Source organism: Hippopotamus amphibius, chromosome 14 (genome assembly GCF_030028045.1).
Source record: "Hippopotamus amphibius kiboko isolate mHipAmp2 chromosome 14, mHipAmp2.hap2, whole genome shotgun sequence".
NCBI lineage: Eukaryota > Metazoa > Chordata > Mammalia > Artiodactyla > Hippopotamidae > Hippopotamus > Hippopotamus amphibius.
In genome coordinates, this window is record NC_080199.1 from 48,121,655 (window position 1) to 48,135,616 (window position 13,962).

Genomic DNA, 13,962 nt, shown 5'->3' on the forward strand with positions numbered 1-13,962 from the left:
GCAATACCATGCTCTGTTTCCTTCCCTTATAGCCAAATTCTGTGAATTAGTTTTCATTTATTCTGTAAATATTTGAATGGCCTTTAATACCAAGCATAGCACAGGTGGGTACAGTTTGGTCCTCGACTTGAAGAGCCTCCCATTCAGCTTGGCATGGAGAAGAGTGGTATAGACCAAGTGTGCGGTATTACCAGGGAATCCATATTGTGTAATTTTTAAGAACTCAGGCTCTGGAGTTAACCTGGGTTTAAGTCCTGGCTCTGAAATTGGTAGCTGTGTGACCTTGGGAAATTACTTTTGTTGTTGTTGTTATTGTTTGTTTCTGTATCTGTGAAGGGGGAACAGTAGCACCTGTTTCAGTGTGTTATGATGGGGGTTAACCGCTAAGTACTAAACGGCTCTTAGCTTGTTTCTGCTGTCATGATGGCATCGGCCAAGGGTAGGGTGTGCTCATAAAGGAGGAATTCAGACACCTCCCACAGGTTCCTCAACCTTGTCTTTGCTTCTGTCATTCCACTGAAATTCCTTTGGCAGATCAATGACTGCCAACTCAGTGGCTGATTTTCAAGCTTCATCTTACTAGACTTCAAAGTGTTAGCACTGACCCTTTGCTGTAACTTGTTCTTCTCGTCTAATCTTCGCTCGTCCCTCTTAGTGTTCCCAAATACTATCTCTTTGATTTTTTATTTATTTATTTATTTTACTTAATACCTCCTTCTAGAATGAACTTATTTCATTAGCTTTTTACTACCACCTGTTTAATACAACTTTCTGTGATGATAGAAATGTGCTGTTCTGCTGTGTCTGATTTGATATTTACTAGTCATATGTGGCTAATGCTACCAAAGGGCTGATTGATTTAATTTGAATGAACTTTTGAAATAGCCACGTGTGGCTTGGGGCTGATGGCAGACTTTGGCCCACGTTCATGTTTAAAGGGACTGCCTGTGGTGTCAGAGTCTTCATCTGTAAGTCACACTGCTTTCCAATGATGTGACAGTTTATTCCTGCTGGATAACTTGCACATCTTGTTCAGGCAAAGATGATACACTTTTATAGCCTCTGAAGCTACCCTCAGTGATAAGTTTATGAGCAAAACAACATCAACAATGACAGAAACAGGCTTGGGGTCACACCTGTTAGAAAGGCTGTCATCAAGAAGAGAGAACAAGGGTTCCTGAGGATGTAGAGACAAGGGAACCCTTGTGCACTGTTGGTGGGAATGCAAACTGGTTCAGCCACTATGGAAAACAGTATGGAAGCTTTTCAGAAATTAAAAATAGAACTATCAGGGCTTCCTAGGTGGCGCAGTGGTTAACAATGTGCCTGCCAATGCAGGGAACACGGGTTTGATCCCTGCTCCAGGAAGATCCCACATGCCGCAGAGCAACTAAGCCTATGTGCCCAAAAAAAAAAAAAAAAAAAAAAATAGAACTATCATATGATTCATCAATCCAAGTTCTGGGTATATATCCAAAGGAAATGAAAACTGGACCTCAAAAAGCTATCTGCACTCCTGTGTTTATTGCAGTATTATTCACAATAGCCAAGATATGGAAGCAACCTAAGTGTCCATCAACAGTGTATATGTATATACACACACCATATCTTCATATATATATATATGAATGAGTCAAAAATTATCCACACTCCAGTTATATTAAAAATTCTGTTGGCTGCGCTATCTTATCAGTGCTTTCCATTCAAGGCTACTATCTCCCCAGTCACTGCTGTGCAGGTGTGAATGTGTTACATCAGTTCATTTGTAACTGCAGTGCGAGCAAAAATGGATGCCCCACTTGTGATTTTCACGAAAGAAGAGCAGCATGCAGTGATTCATTTTTTGTGGTCTCAGGGTGTACCTGGTGTGGTTATTTATTAAAGACTTTGTGCGCAGTATGGAGAAAGTGTTTTGTCATGAAGAAGTGTGTATGAATGGATAGAGAAGTTCAAGGAAGGTCACACAAGTGTTGGCCATCAAGAAGGAGCTGGACGTCTGTCCACGTCCATGGCTGATGACAGCATTGAGTGTACACATAAAATGATTCTGTCGAATAGATGAGTGACAGTGGATTATGTGGCAAATCATTTGTAAATCTGCCATGGTTCTGCCTATGAAATAATCCCCGACAGACTTAGGTTTCGAAAAGTTTGTGCGGAAGCCGAAACTTCGGATTAAACGCAGAGGACTGCTGTCCAAGGGCATTGTGATCTTGCATGGCAATGCATGTCCACACACTTCTGCCCACACTGTGGACACTCTGCAAAAACTTCGTTTTGAGGTGTTAAAGCATCCTCCCTATAGTCCTGATCTTGCTCCATCGGACTTTCACCTGTTTGGTCCTTTGAAAGCAGCCCTATGAGGATGAAGATTCTCTTCTGATGAAGAAGTGAAGACAGCAGTGCATTCGTGGCTCGCAGCTCAGCCTAAAACATTTTTTAATGAGGAAATACGAAAGCTTGTTGACAGATGGACAAAGTGTATTGAAAAGCAAGGAGATTATGTTGAAAAATTATGCACTTGTCTTTTCTAAAAGTTAATTAAATTCTACAGCCAGAGTGTGGATAACTTTTGACAAACCCTTGTGTGTGTGTGTGTGTGTATGCACACACAGACACAATGGAATATTGTTCACCCGTGAGAAAGAAGGACAGTCTGCCATTTGTGACAACATGGTTGGACATTGAGGGCTTATGCTAAGTGAGATAAGCCAGAGGGAGAAAGACAAATACTGTATGATATTACCTACGTGTGGAATCTGAAAAAGAAGGGTGGAGGAATATGTTAAAGGAGATAAACTTTGGGGAGATGAGTTAAAGGGTATAATTAGAAGGTAAGTTCTGGAGATCTAATGTACAGCATAGTGATTATAGTCAACAATACTATATCATAAACTTCAAAGTTGCTAAGAGACTGGATCTTAAATGTTCTGAACACAAAAGAGAAGTGATCATTATGTGAAGTGGTAGAGGTGTTAGCTAAAGCTCCTGTGGCAAGCATACTGCAAAATATAAACATATCAGATCAACACATTGTATACCTTAAACTTACACAATGTTGTATGTAAATTATATCTCCATTAAAAAAGAAACATACAGTAGAATTATGTTCTTATTCTTTTAGGACCGGCAGTCCTCAGTCATTTGCACTAGGTTATCAGGATCACTGGGGGATCACTTCCCGTGCCTGTGGCTGACAGCTGCTGACTTCCCCATAACCCTTGTTGACTTATTTTATGAGTGTGCTCAAATGGTGTGATAATCAGTATGAAACTACGTGCTTTCAGAAGTCTTTTACAAATACGCTTGGCTTATTACTAGAGAGTCATTGTTGAAGTATCCTTGGTGTTGTTGGAAGATTGCCAAGGGCAGTTTAGCCTGCAGTTGCTTGAGCTTGCAGCTTGACTACAGAAATTGGTGTGTTCGTAACCTAACTTGTGACATAGAATGTTATGTGTTGAAATTTCTCTGTGTCATAGTGTGACACAGTGTAAGTTTGATACAGTATTGGACTGCTCTGTATCTAATCCCATTCACAGATTTCTCTCTCCAAATTCCCCAAATTTCTTTGGATGAGAAGTGCAATGAAAAGCATTAAGGTGAGGAATCCATGCATTTCAGGGTGTGTAGCACTGGCAAGACAGTTACTTACATTATTTTTTGAATTGCTGAAAAGGGAAAATAAGTGACCTAGGTTATTTACTTTTTCCTCTAGAACATATTGAATTGTAAACTCCTTCAGGGGCAGGTGCTGTGTTTTATAGGTCTTTATATACCAGGTTGGGCATGATGTCTTGCTAGCTTAGATGCTTAATAATATCTCACTTGGTTAGTATTTTTAAAAGAAATGTAAAACGTAACCACATTTTATGTATGGTAGTGGGACTGCATATAAGAGCTGGAATTGTGCTCTTTTTATCCCTTTTTCAGGTGTTAAATTTGTAAATATGCAATCATCTTTTTGACTCATTTTAAATGACAAACCAATTTAAAGGTTGTAATAAAATAGTAATCAAATGATGCAAGAGAACTTAGTGGTGATTTAGTTATTTAAAAAAGAGTTCAAACTTCTTAATAATTTAAAAATTAAATTTTCTTTAATTAGCTTTTGCCCTGTAATTTTCTTTTAAATTTTTTAAAAATTAAAAAAATTTTTTGGCCACACCAGGAGGCGTGTGGGATCTTAGTTCCTTGACCAGGGATTGAATCTGCGCCCCCTGCATTGGGAGCTCAGCATCTTAACCATTGGACTGCCAGGGAAGTCCTTGCCCTGTAATTAAAATTTGACTTGAGTGTATGTGTGTGTGTGCGTGCTTTTTTTTTGAATGATATTTTGAAATGTGGATATTTTTGTGGCTTATGTTTAGTTTGACTTGGAAGAACATAGTATATAAGGTTTGTGGCATGTACTAATGCTTAAATTCTACAAATAATAATAAAAAAACTAATACATTTCTATTTTACACTTAAGCAGCTTTAAAAAATAAAAAGGAGAACTTCTTAGCAAAACATATTTTCGTGTTAGTCAATTTACAGAAATTACAACCCCCCCAACTTTTAAAAATAAATTTATTTTTTTATTGGCTGCATTGGGTCTTCGTTGCTGCACACAGGCTTTCTCTAGTTGTGGCGAGTGGGGGCTACTCTTCATTGTGGTGCACAGGCTCCTTATTGTGGTGGCTTCTCTTGTTGCAGAGCACGGGCTCTAGGCACATGGGCTTCAGTAGCTGCGGCACATGGGCTCAACAGTTGTGGCTCACGGGCTCTAGAGTGCAGGCTCAATAGCTGTGGTGCATGGGCTTAGTTGCTCTGAGGCATGTGGGATCTTCCTGGAGCAGGGATGGAACCCGTGTCCCCTGCATTGGCAGGTGGATTCTTAACCACTGCATCACCTAGGAAGTCGTCCCCCCCCAACTTCTTATATTCACTCACCTCAGCTTTCAAGATATGACTTTGTAGTCAGTGTTATAACACTTAATAACCGTCCAATTGGAATTATGCTTATTTTTCTTGTTAAGATTTTGTTTTCAGTTTGTCTCATAAACAACTCAGAAGCTGCTTCATTTCCACTGTAATTCTTCCTCCCTAGGTTTGAAATAGCCGCTGTCCCATGGAGTGGCAAGGACTGAGGGGAGGGAATGGAAGGGGACTGAGGCTGGGTTTGGGGTCACAGTGATTAAGGTTCCATTCCCAGCCTGGCCACTCACCTGCTCTGGCAGATCACTTTTGTGACACTCAGTTTCCTGGTCACTATTTGTAAGATTGTTGGGTGTATTAGTGGTTACAGTAATGCTCAGTTAGTGGCAGTGATAATGGTGAGGAGGTGGGCTGTATTATATGGGTACCGAGGCATCCGTTTTGCAATCTTGGGTTCTGTCTCAGTCAAGGCCTTTTTTGGCTCAAAGGAACATGCACTATCTAGTTTAAGTGTAGAAAGGCCAATTGTAAAGATGCACGGGGCTTCTTCCTGGGGTCAAGCACAGTACATTTAGCTGGTCCTCATTTGGATTGGAGCTGAGAACTGAAAGCTGGCAGCTTCTCTCATTCCCTTTTCTGGGATCATACAGTCTGGTGTTGCTTCTTACGAGGCATTTGCTCCACTGTTGTATCTCTGCATTGTGTTGCTTCTGCTTTGATTTTCACACAGCCAATCCCAGAGCCTCACAGTTCCAGGTATACATGTATACTCTTGGTCCTGATTCTCATCTCTGAATCCCAAGTCCAGATTTCTGGGAGAGTGAGGATTTGATTGGCTTTGCTTGAGCTCTGCTGACATCAGCTGTGGCAGGGCTGGCTCACAAAGAACAGGGAAGACTGCTGGTCCCACCTTTATGATGTAGAGAAGGGATTGTGTGCTCGAGACACATAAACCAACAGGTGTCTGCCATATCTGCACGTGTGGGTCTTTGGAGATTCCTTGATGCTAGGCACTGGAAGACTGAGTTCATAATAGTTTGCCCAGTTTAGTGGTTTCTAGCTCTGGTTGTATGTTAGAGTCACCTAGCGGGGAGCTCAAGTACTTATGGCAGGCCCTCTCTTTGGGTATTTTGATTCAGTTGGTTTGGAATATTACTCAGGCATGAAAAGAAAACAAAAACTCTTCAGGTGATTCTCGTATTCAGAATGAAAACCACTGGCGTAAAATGTTCCCCACACTAAGAGTTCAAAGATGAGGGAAACAAAGTTCCTGTCACGTTTAAAAAAAGGAAAAGAGAAAAAAAGAGATATATACAATCTGCAAGACAGTGATCACTGACCCAAGGGAGCTGTAAACAAAAGAGCTATGGGCAACAGAGGTGGGATCATCATTTCTTGTTGCTATTAAGGGTTCACTCACCCTTGCTGTAAATTTATATGTGCAATACCTACTCAGTCTGTTTGCTTACTCACATCTTATATTATTTTTAGCGGTCAGTCTCCTGAGCCCAGGCAGCATGCTGGCTGTAGGGATGGTGTTGGGAAGCTGCCACTGCTTGGAGTTCTCAGCACCAAAGAAAAATGACAGCATGTGAGAGGGCCCCAGCACCTGAAAGGAGGGTGGTCCAATGCAATGACACCCAGCAAAGCAGAGCTGCTGGCAAAGTGGATTCAACAGTTATTTACTATTTAAGTTGATTACTTATAACATGTTTTTTTTTTTTACCTTTATTGGAGTATAATTGCTTTACAGTATTCTCTCAGTTTCTGTTGTACAACAAAGTGAAAGAGCCACATGTATGCATATGTCCCCATATCCCCTCCCTCTTGAGCCTCCCTCCCAACCTCCCTATCCCACCCCTTTAAGTCTTCACAAAACATCAAGCTGGTCTCCCTGTGCTCTGTAGTAGCTTCCCACTAGCCACTTATTTCACATTTGGTAGTGTGTATGTCGATGCTACTCTCTCACTACATCCCAGCTTCCCCTCCCTCTGGTGTCCTCAAGTCCGTTCACTACGTCTGCATCTCTATTACTACCCTGCCACTAGGTTCATCAGTACCATTTTTCTGGATTCCATAAATATGTGTTAGCATATGGTATTTGTTTTTCTCTTTCTGGCTGACTTCACTCTGTATGACAGACTCTAGGTCCATCCACCTCACTACAAATAGCTCAATTTCATCCCTATTTATAGCTGAGTAATATTCTACTCTATGACATAAATCATAGCAAGATCCTTCTTGACCCTCCTCCCACAATAATGGAAATAAAAACAATAAACAAATGGGACCTAATTAAACTTAAACGCTTTTGCACAGCAAAGGAAACCATAAACAAGACAAAAAGACAACCCTCAGAATGGGAGAAGATATTTGTAAATGAAGCAACTGACAAAGGATTAATCTCCAAAATACAGAAGCAGCTCATGCAGCTCAATATCAAAAAAACAAACAACCCACTCCAAAAATGGGTGGAAGACCTAAATAGACATTTTTCCAAGGAAAACACACAGATGGCCAACAAACACATGAAAAGATGCTCAACATCACTAATCATTAGAGAAATGCAAATCAAAACCACAATGAGGTATCACCTCACACCAGTCAGAATGGCCATCACCAAAAAATCTATGACGTGTTTTTATGCTTAAACATTTGTGACTATTCTGTTAGAAGAATAAAAGCCCATGTCCTTAAGATGGCCTGGGACAGATCTGCCTCTTCTCTGACTGGTTTCATATTGTTGTAGCCATGCTGTCTCCCTCCTGCCTTGAACACTAGGCATGCTGTTTCCTAATGGCCTTTGTCCTGGCTGCTTTTTTATCTGAAACACTCCCCCCATTATCCACATAGCTACCCCCTTAGTCCACTTCCATCTGTTCAGATGCCACCTTCCCATTCAGACTTATGCCCACCCCAATTCCCACATTTAAAATTGCAGCCTGCAAAATCCTCCCACCCTGCTTTCTGGGCCTGACTTAACTTTGCTACTTCTTATTTTTAGCAGAGCTCTCCTCACCTTCTAACATCCTCTGTAATTTATTTATTGTGTTTGTTGTCTGTTTCCCCAATAGAAAGTAAGCTTCTTTAGGACAGGAATCTTTATTTATTTACTGATGAATCCCTTGCCAATAAGGTAATAATGTTTAATAAATATTTGTTGAATGAATGAATGAATGTTTTAGGAGTCTCTCATTGTGTAAGGACAAATTCTGTACTACCAATTTTACTTAAATCATGGCTTAAACTTAATTCAAGTTTAGTTTTAGATAATTGCTGTAATGTTTGCATGTTAATTAGCAAGTATTTATGCACATATAATTAGCAGATAGAGACTCACCCTGTCAGCATTAAATATCTCTGTTATGGTGCTTATCCCATTGTCTTGCATTTTGGTTATTCACTTACTTGTCTTGCTGTTCCTTTGGTTGTAAGCTCATAAGGGCAGAGCACTGGATCCTCTTTATATTTAATGTAGTGTCTTGCGCAGGTTGGCAGCTTAATTGTATTGTGTATTAGAAAAAAAAAGGATTATGAGACTAGGTCTTACTTGAAAAATCATGTCTTATTTCTTATACTTTGGTATCATGTCTTCATTAAGGGCTTATCAAGTGAGTGGTATTTACCTTAGCTTTCTCAAGATGGCATGAGATCGTTTACATTTACAATAAGGAAAAATGATAGATTTCTTTTATTTCTGACATTAATAAGTGTCATAAAATAGAAAAATAAAGCTAAGTCAATATATTATTGTTGCCACAGAAATTGAATTTGTGTCAAAAGGATTTGTGCTTGTAATGTAGTGATTTCGTACATTTTTCTTGGAATTAAGTCTCTAGCAGGTGACAACATCAATAATTCACGAAACCAAGGAGCCTTTTGAGATTGGTTAATTTATATATGTGGTTTGGAAAACAATGAATAATGTGCATAATGTATTCTGACATAATTGGAAATTACATCAAAAAACTGAGCCTATTAAAAAGTCTCTGTTCAGAGTATTTATTAGATTTTTTATATTTTTATTTTTACTTTTACTGTCTCATACATACATTTTTATTTGAAAAGGAACTAATCTATATTTTCTGCTTGGTGTGAAAAGTATTATCCATAGTAATTAAAAATTTTTTTCTCATTATAAAAAAAAATGTTAATTCCAGACAACTGAGAAAATACAGAAAAGTGTAAAAAAAAATGTTCCAAATCCACAATCCAGATATATAAAATTAACAATGGTTCCTGTCTGATTTTTTTTCCATAAAGGTGTGTATTAATGAAGTTAGAATTACATTGCAAATTCAGTTTTAAATACAACTTTGTTTCATATAACATTATATTGTAAGCATTTTCCCTATGGCAGGACTGTAATTTCTCATATTCTGGGAAGTTCTAGGTTGATTACAATTCTGGCTGTTTAAAATAACTGTAGTGTTTGTGTATAAGAATACTTGATTGTGCTTCTTATTTCCTAACTATAGATTCTAGAAACAGAATTACTAGGTTAAAGAGTAATTACTAGTAGAATTACTAGGTTGAACTAGGATTTGTTTTACCAAATTGTTCTGTAAGGAGGTTTAACCAAATTTATTTTTTTAATGGTGATGCCAGAATGTAAACAAATAAAATCCTTCTCAAACATAGGTGCAGTGATGTGTGTTACTGTATGAGCTTCAGGAATATCCAGTCTAAATTTGTATGTTGGACATGACATCTAAGAGGCTGAAACACTCTCAGAAATAACCTAGTAGTTGGATAAGTTTCAAAGTGATTCTGGAAGCTCTGGGACCATTTAAAATCTTTCTGCAGCTAACACCTTACTTTTTAGCCTTCTCCAGATGATGAGAAAGCTTTTGGGTTCTCATGACCTAGAACCAGACCTACTTGTAAAGGGGTTCAGAGATTTAAATTGTCTTTTCCTGGACCCATTGGAGAAGAGTTTTTGACCTGATAGTTTAGGTGAAAGAAACTGGAACAGCTGAAGAGAATATCTTAAAATAGATATGAAAGCTGTATTACTAGGATTAGTTATTATGTTTTCCCTTTGAAGGAAAAGGAACACTAGAGTTCTGCTAGAATAAAAAATGACTCGTTAGGTGTTCAGCCTCTGTAATGTGTAATCCAGGTGAGAGTTCCAACTAGCAATTTGAAAATTGGTTTTTCTGGAGAGGTGGTTGTTTTCTAGCAATTGTGTGGCAGACTCTTGATCCTTTTGAAAACCTTATGCCCTCTTAGAAATGAATCTTTTCATGTCTGTAAATGGTTGAATGATGCCTCCTCCTGAAAGCTGGTCTTTCACAAAGAAGGAGTTATGGAGAAGGCAGGTCTGGATTCTTGGAGGGTGAGAGTGCAGAAGCCTTGGATAAAGGGCAGTGGACAGGTGTTTATCATCCTAAAATGGGCTGGATTACAGTTTTGAGTAAATGAACAGATTAAAGATGCTGGTGAGCTTTTTCTGATTCTCACCTGTTCCTAACATCTCTCTCACTTTTCTCCACCTCAGACTAAAAAAATGACCACATGAAGAACGAGGCAACTTAAAAGCTTTATTACTTTATAGTATCAAAGAGCCAGTTCTACTCTTGTCCTCAGTGCTGGGAAAGCTTCGGTGTTATTTTTGGACCCTTCTGAGATGTTAAATCTGGAGCCCTTGAAGAACAGTATTTTCACAGCTAGGTGTGTCGTGTGTTTTCTGGGGAGATAACCCTTAGATCCATCCATAGGTGTGTTTAGTGTCACGGTTGCTAGTAGTATTATTTCACATTTCTACAATCTTTATAATTGGCATTGATATTAAAATAAAGACAGATGTGTGGCCCAGAAATGTTACTAGATTAAAATACATATTCATAAGTGTATTAGTGGAAGGGAGTAATCTGGACTGTAAAACAAAACTTTGAGCAGATTATGATTATGATTAAACAGATTATGATTAAGAGAGGACTGAGCCTGGCCCTTTTCCCTTAAGGTGTAACTTTGCTCTGTTGGTCAGAACCTGTCACCCATCTTTTCAAGCAAATAGTGTCATGTTGAGGTTTGATATCGTGAACAATCTTTGATACTTAGGTACTACATATATGCTTATGAGATTGAATTATCGTACCTTAGAGAGAGACTAAGCATTTGAATTAAATGATACAGTTGGAAATTCCTCCTACACCCAAAGATTGTTGAATTCTCTTAAATCAGTGCTAATTGGTGCCTGTCACTTCAGGGCAGTAAAGCTTGTCCCAACCATTCCAGCTCCCTGTCTCTCAGTTCTTTGAAATCTTCTGTGCTTCTTTTCTGCACCCATTTTTTCATTTGTTTCATGAACAGGGATTTTAAATGAGGCACGTGGCAGACGTTGGTCTGTGTGCAGCCCAGAGGATGTTTAATGCCGATAGTGGTGAAATGTGGTCCCAGCTCGCTGCAGCAACAGTGCCCTCCGGCCCCTTAAGTGTGCAGGTTCCTAAACCTCACCTTACACCTACTGCACCAGGATCTTGGGAAGCTGAGGCTCTGTCATCTACTTTTACAAAGAAAGTCTTGGTGTGTTTCTTGTGCACACTAACAAGCTGAAAACCAGCTGGTCTGGAGGGTCTATTTTATGAGATTTGGGTCTGAGTCGCTTGCGTTCAGAGGCTTTAATCTTAATTTTTCCTCTTGTTGGTAATTTCTCGTAATGACCTGGTTAAGTGGTGTAAACTTAATAGAATTAAATTGCAACAGCTAAGGATTATTCTAAGATATTACTGTGTATTGGCTCTGTTGACAGTGATCTGAGCCTGCTAGTTTGATGCCTGGTGGGCCTTCACGTGTCTAAGGATATCAGCAGACAGAGAATTTGATCCCTGCTAATCCACATGTGCCAACCAATGAAAGAATATGTAAAATTTGCTAAAAATCTTGGGTTACAGTTTGGAATCTTTTTTTTCATTACATGTGAACCTCAGGGGTTTGTATGTTACCTTGTAATATATAATTTATTTGGCCTCTGTTACTTGTCAGCTAAGTTGGTGGGGTAAGGACTGTTCTTCATACCTCTTGATATTGACAGCATTTTGCACAGTGCTCTGAAAGCTCTAGATCTGTTTTTTGACAGCATGTACTGTCTTCAATAAAGGTTTTGACGCCTGCTTAAATGGAAATATAGAAGCCTATGTTCTGTGTTTCTATCCACCCCCCTGCATTTTGATTCTATGTTCTTTGGAAGAAAAATCTATAAAGACTGTTCTCTCTTTCAATTCTAGAGTGATCCTCTTGACCAGTCATCCTAGGAACTGTCATTAGCAGAAAACCTGTCTGTATGCAGAGCTACTTTTCCTTTTACGGAGAAGTAGAATTGGCAGTTTGAGAAATACGGGACCACAGGAAGAAGGGTGAGGTTTGGCTTTGGCACATAGCCCCAGTGTGCTTTAGTACCACACCCTAACCAATTATCAGCAGTCCTGTGTTCAGAGTTGTTTACATTTTGATATCATCACCACTTTTATTCTATCCCATTGTCCTAAAGCATTGACAACTGTAGAATCTTAGGCCAGTTAATGTAACCTAAAGGTCATAAAGTCACATCTAGGTGTAAATGTTTTAATATGTCTAAACTTGTATGCTTTTAACCCCGGGGGCAAATATAACCCTAATGTTGCTATCAGGTTGTTATTTTTTAAAGTTTTCCTATTTGATTCCATTTAATAGTGGTTTTATGTTTCTGTTTCCTTCTTGGTGTGGATGTCAGCAAATTCTGCTTATAAACTGGATTGATGTGGGCAGTTCCTGTTTTCCTCAATTAGATGATATAGTAAAGAGCATACTGGTAGCTATAAAACAGAAATACTTCTTCATTTTTTAAAGTGTCTTGGTTAACCAGACATTTAAACAGTACTTCAAGTACTAGTATAAAAGCAATGATTTTTTTGTAATTGTTAATTTTTCTTTTTAAAATTAAGGATGTCACCCTTGTAGTTTTCTATCTACAAAAGCAAGGCCAAAACCCCACAGAGTTATCTGAGGATTTTATGTCATTCATTCTCTCCTCCCTCTCCCTTCACTTTTTAGAAGTCTGTAATGCAAACAGGTAGGATTTTGTGATAATGTAAACTTTATTATAAACTTGAATTAATATTAGCATTCAAAGATCCTACAAAAGGATACCACTTGATTTAACCTTTTTTCCACTAAATATTAATCTTTTTTTTCCCAGTCATATTTGAAATGGTCTGTGATTAAACATTTAAGTTTTTAGGGGAAATTTCTCACGCTTAGATCTACTCAAATTATTTAATGCTAGCTTGTCTATAGTAGTTTCTTTCAGATTGCATGTGGGTAGACAAATAGCTATATAATCTCTATTTTCTGAAAGCTGAATCTTTTTTTTTTTTAAGCTCTTTATTGGAATAAATTGTTTTACACTCTTGTACCAGCTTTTGAGGTACACCAAAGTGAATCAGCTGTATTTATACATATATCTCCATATCCCCTCCGTCCTGCGACGCCCTCCTGCTCTCCCTGTCCTGGCCCTCTAAGGCATCACCCATCATCGAATTGATCTCCCTTTGTTATACAGCAACTTCCCACTAGCTATCTGTTTTACATTTAGTAGTGTATATATGTCTATGCTACTCTCTCACTTCACCTTAGCTTCCCCATCGCCCCGCCTCCGGCCCTTCAAACCCGTGTCCTCCAGTCCATTCTCTGCATCTGCATCCTTATTCTTGCCCTGTCAATGGGTTCATCAATACCATTTTTTTTTTTTAAGATTCCGTATATATGAGTTAGCATACAGTATTTGTTTTTCTCTTTCTGGCTTACTTCACTCTGGATGACAGACTCTAGGTCTATCCACCTCATTAAATACAGCTCCATTTCATTCTTTTTTATGGCTGAGTAATATTCCATTGTATATATGTGCCACATCTTCTGTATCCATTCATCTATTGATGGGCATTTAGGTTGCTTCCATGTCCTGGCTATTGTAAATAGTGCTGCAATAAACATTATGGTACATGTTTCTTTTTGGATTATGGTTTTCTCTGGGTATATGCCCAGGAGTGGGATTACTGGATCATA

General features: G+C 38.7%; 1 protein-coding gene across 5 annotated transcripts in view; it reads left to right on the forward strand.

The window, feature by feature from the left end:
* Positions 1-13,962, forward strand: part of DIAPH3 (diaphanous related formin 3) — a 485,817-nt gene that overhangs the window by 12,283 nt on the left and 459,572 nt on the right. For 2 of the 5 annotated variants that reach the window (XM_057707610.1, XM_057707612.1), the window contains exon 2: positions 12,147-12,275. The exons of the other annotated variants lie outside the window; for them this stretch is intronic. The gene's annotated coding sequence lies outside the window, so the exon portion shown is untranslated. The remainder of the gene's footprint in view (positions 1-12,146; positions 12,276-13,962) is intronic. 5 annotated transcript variants of the gene reach the window in all.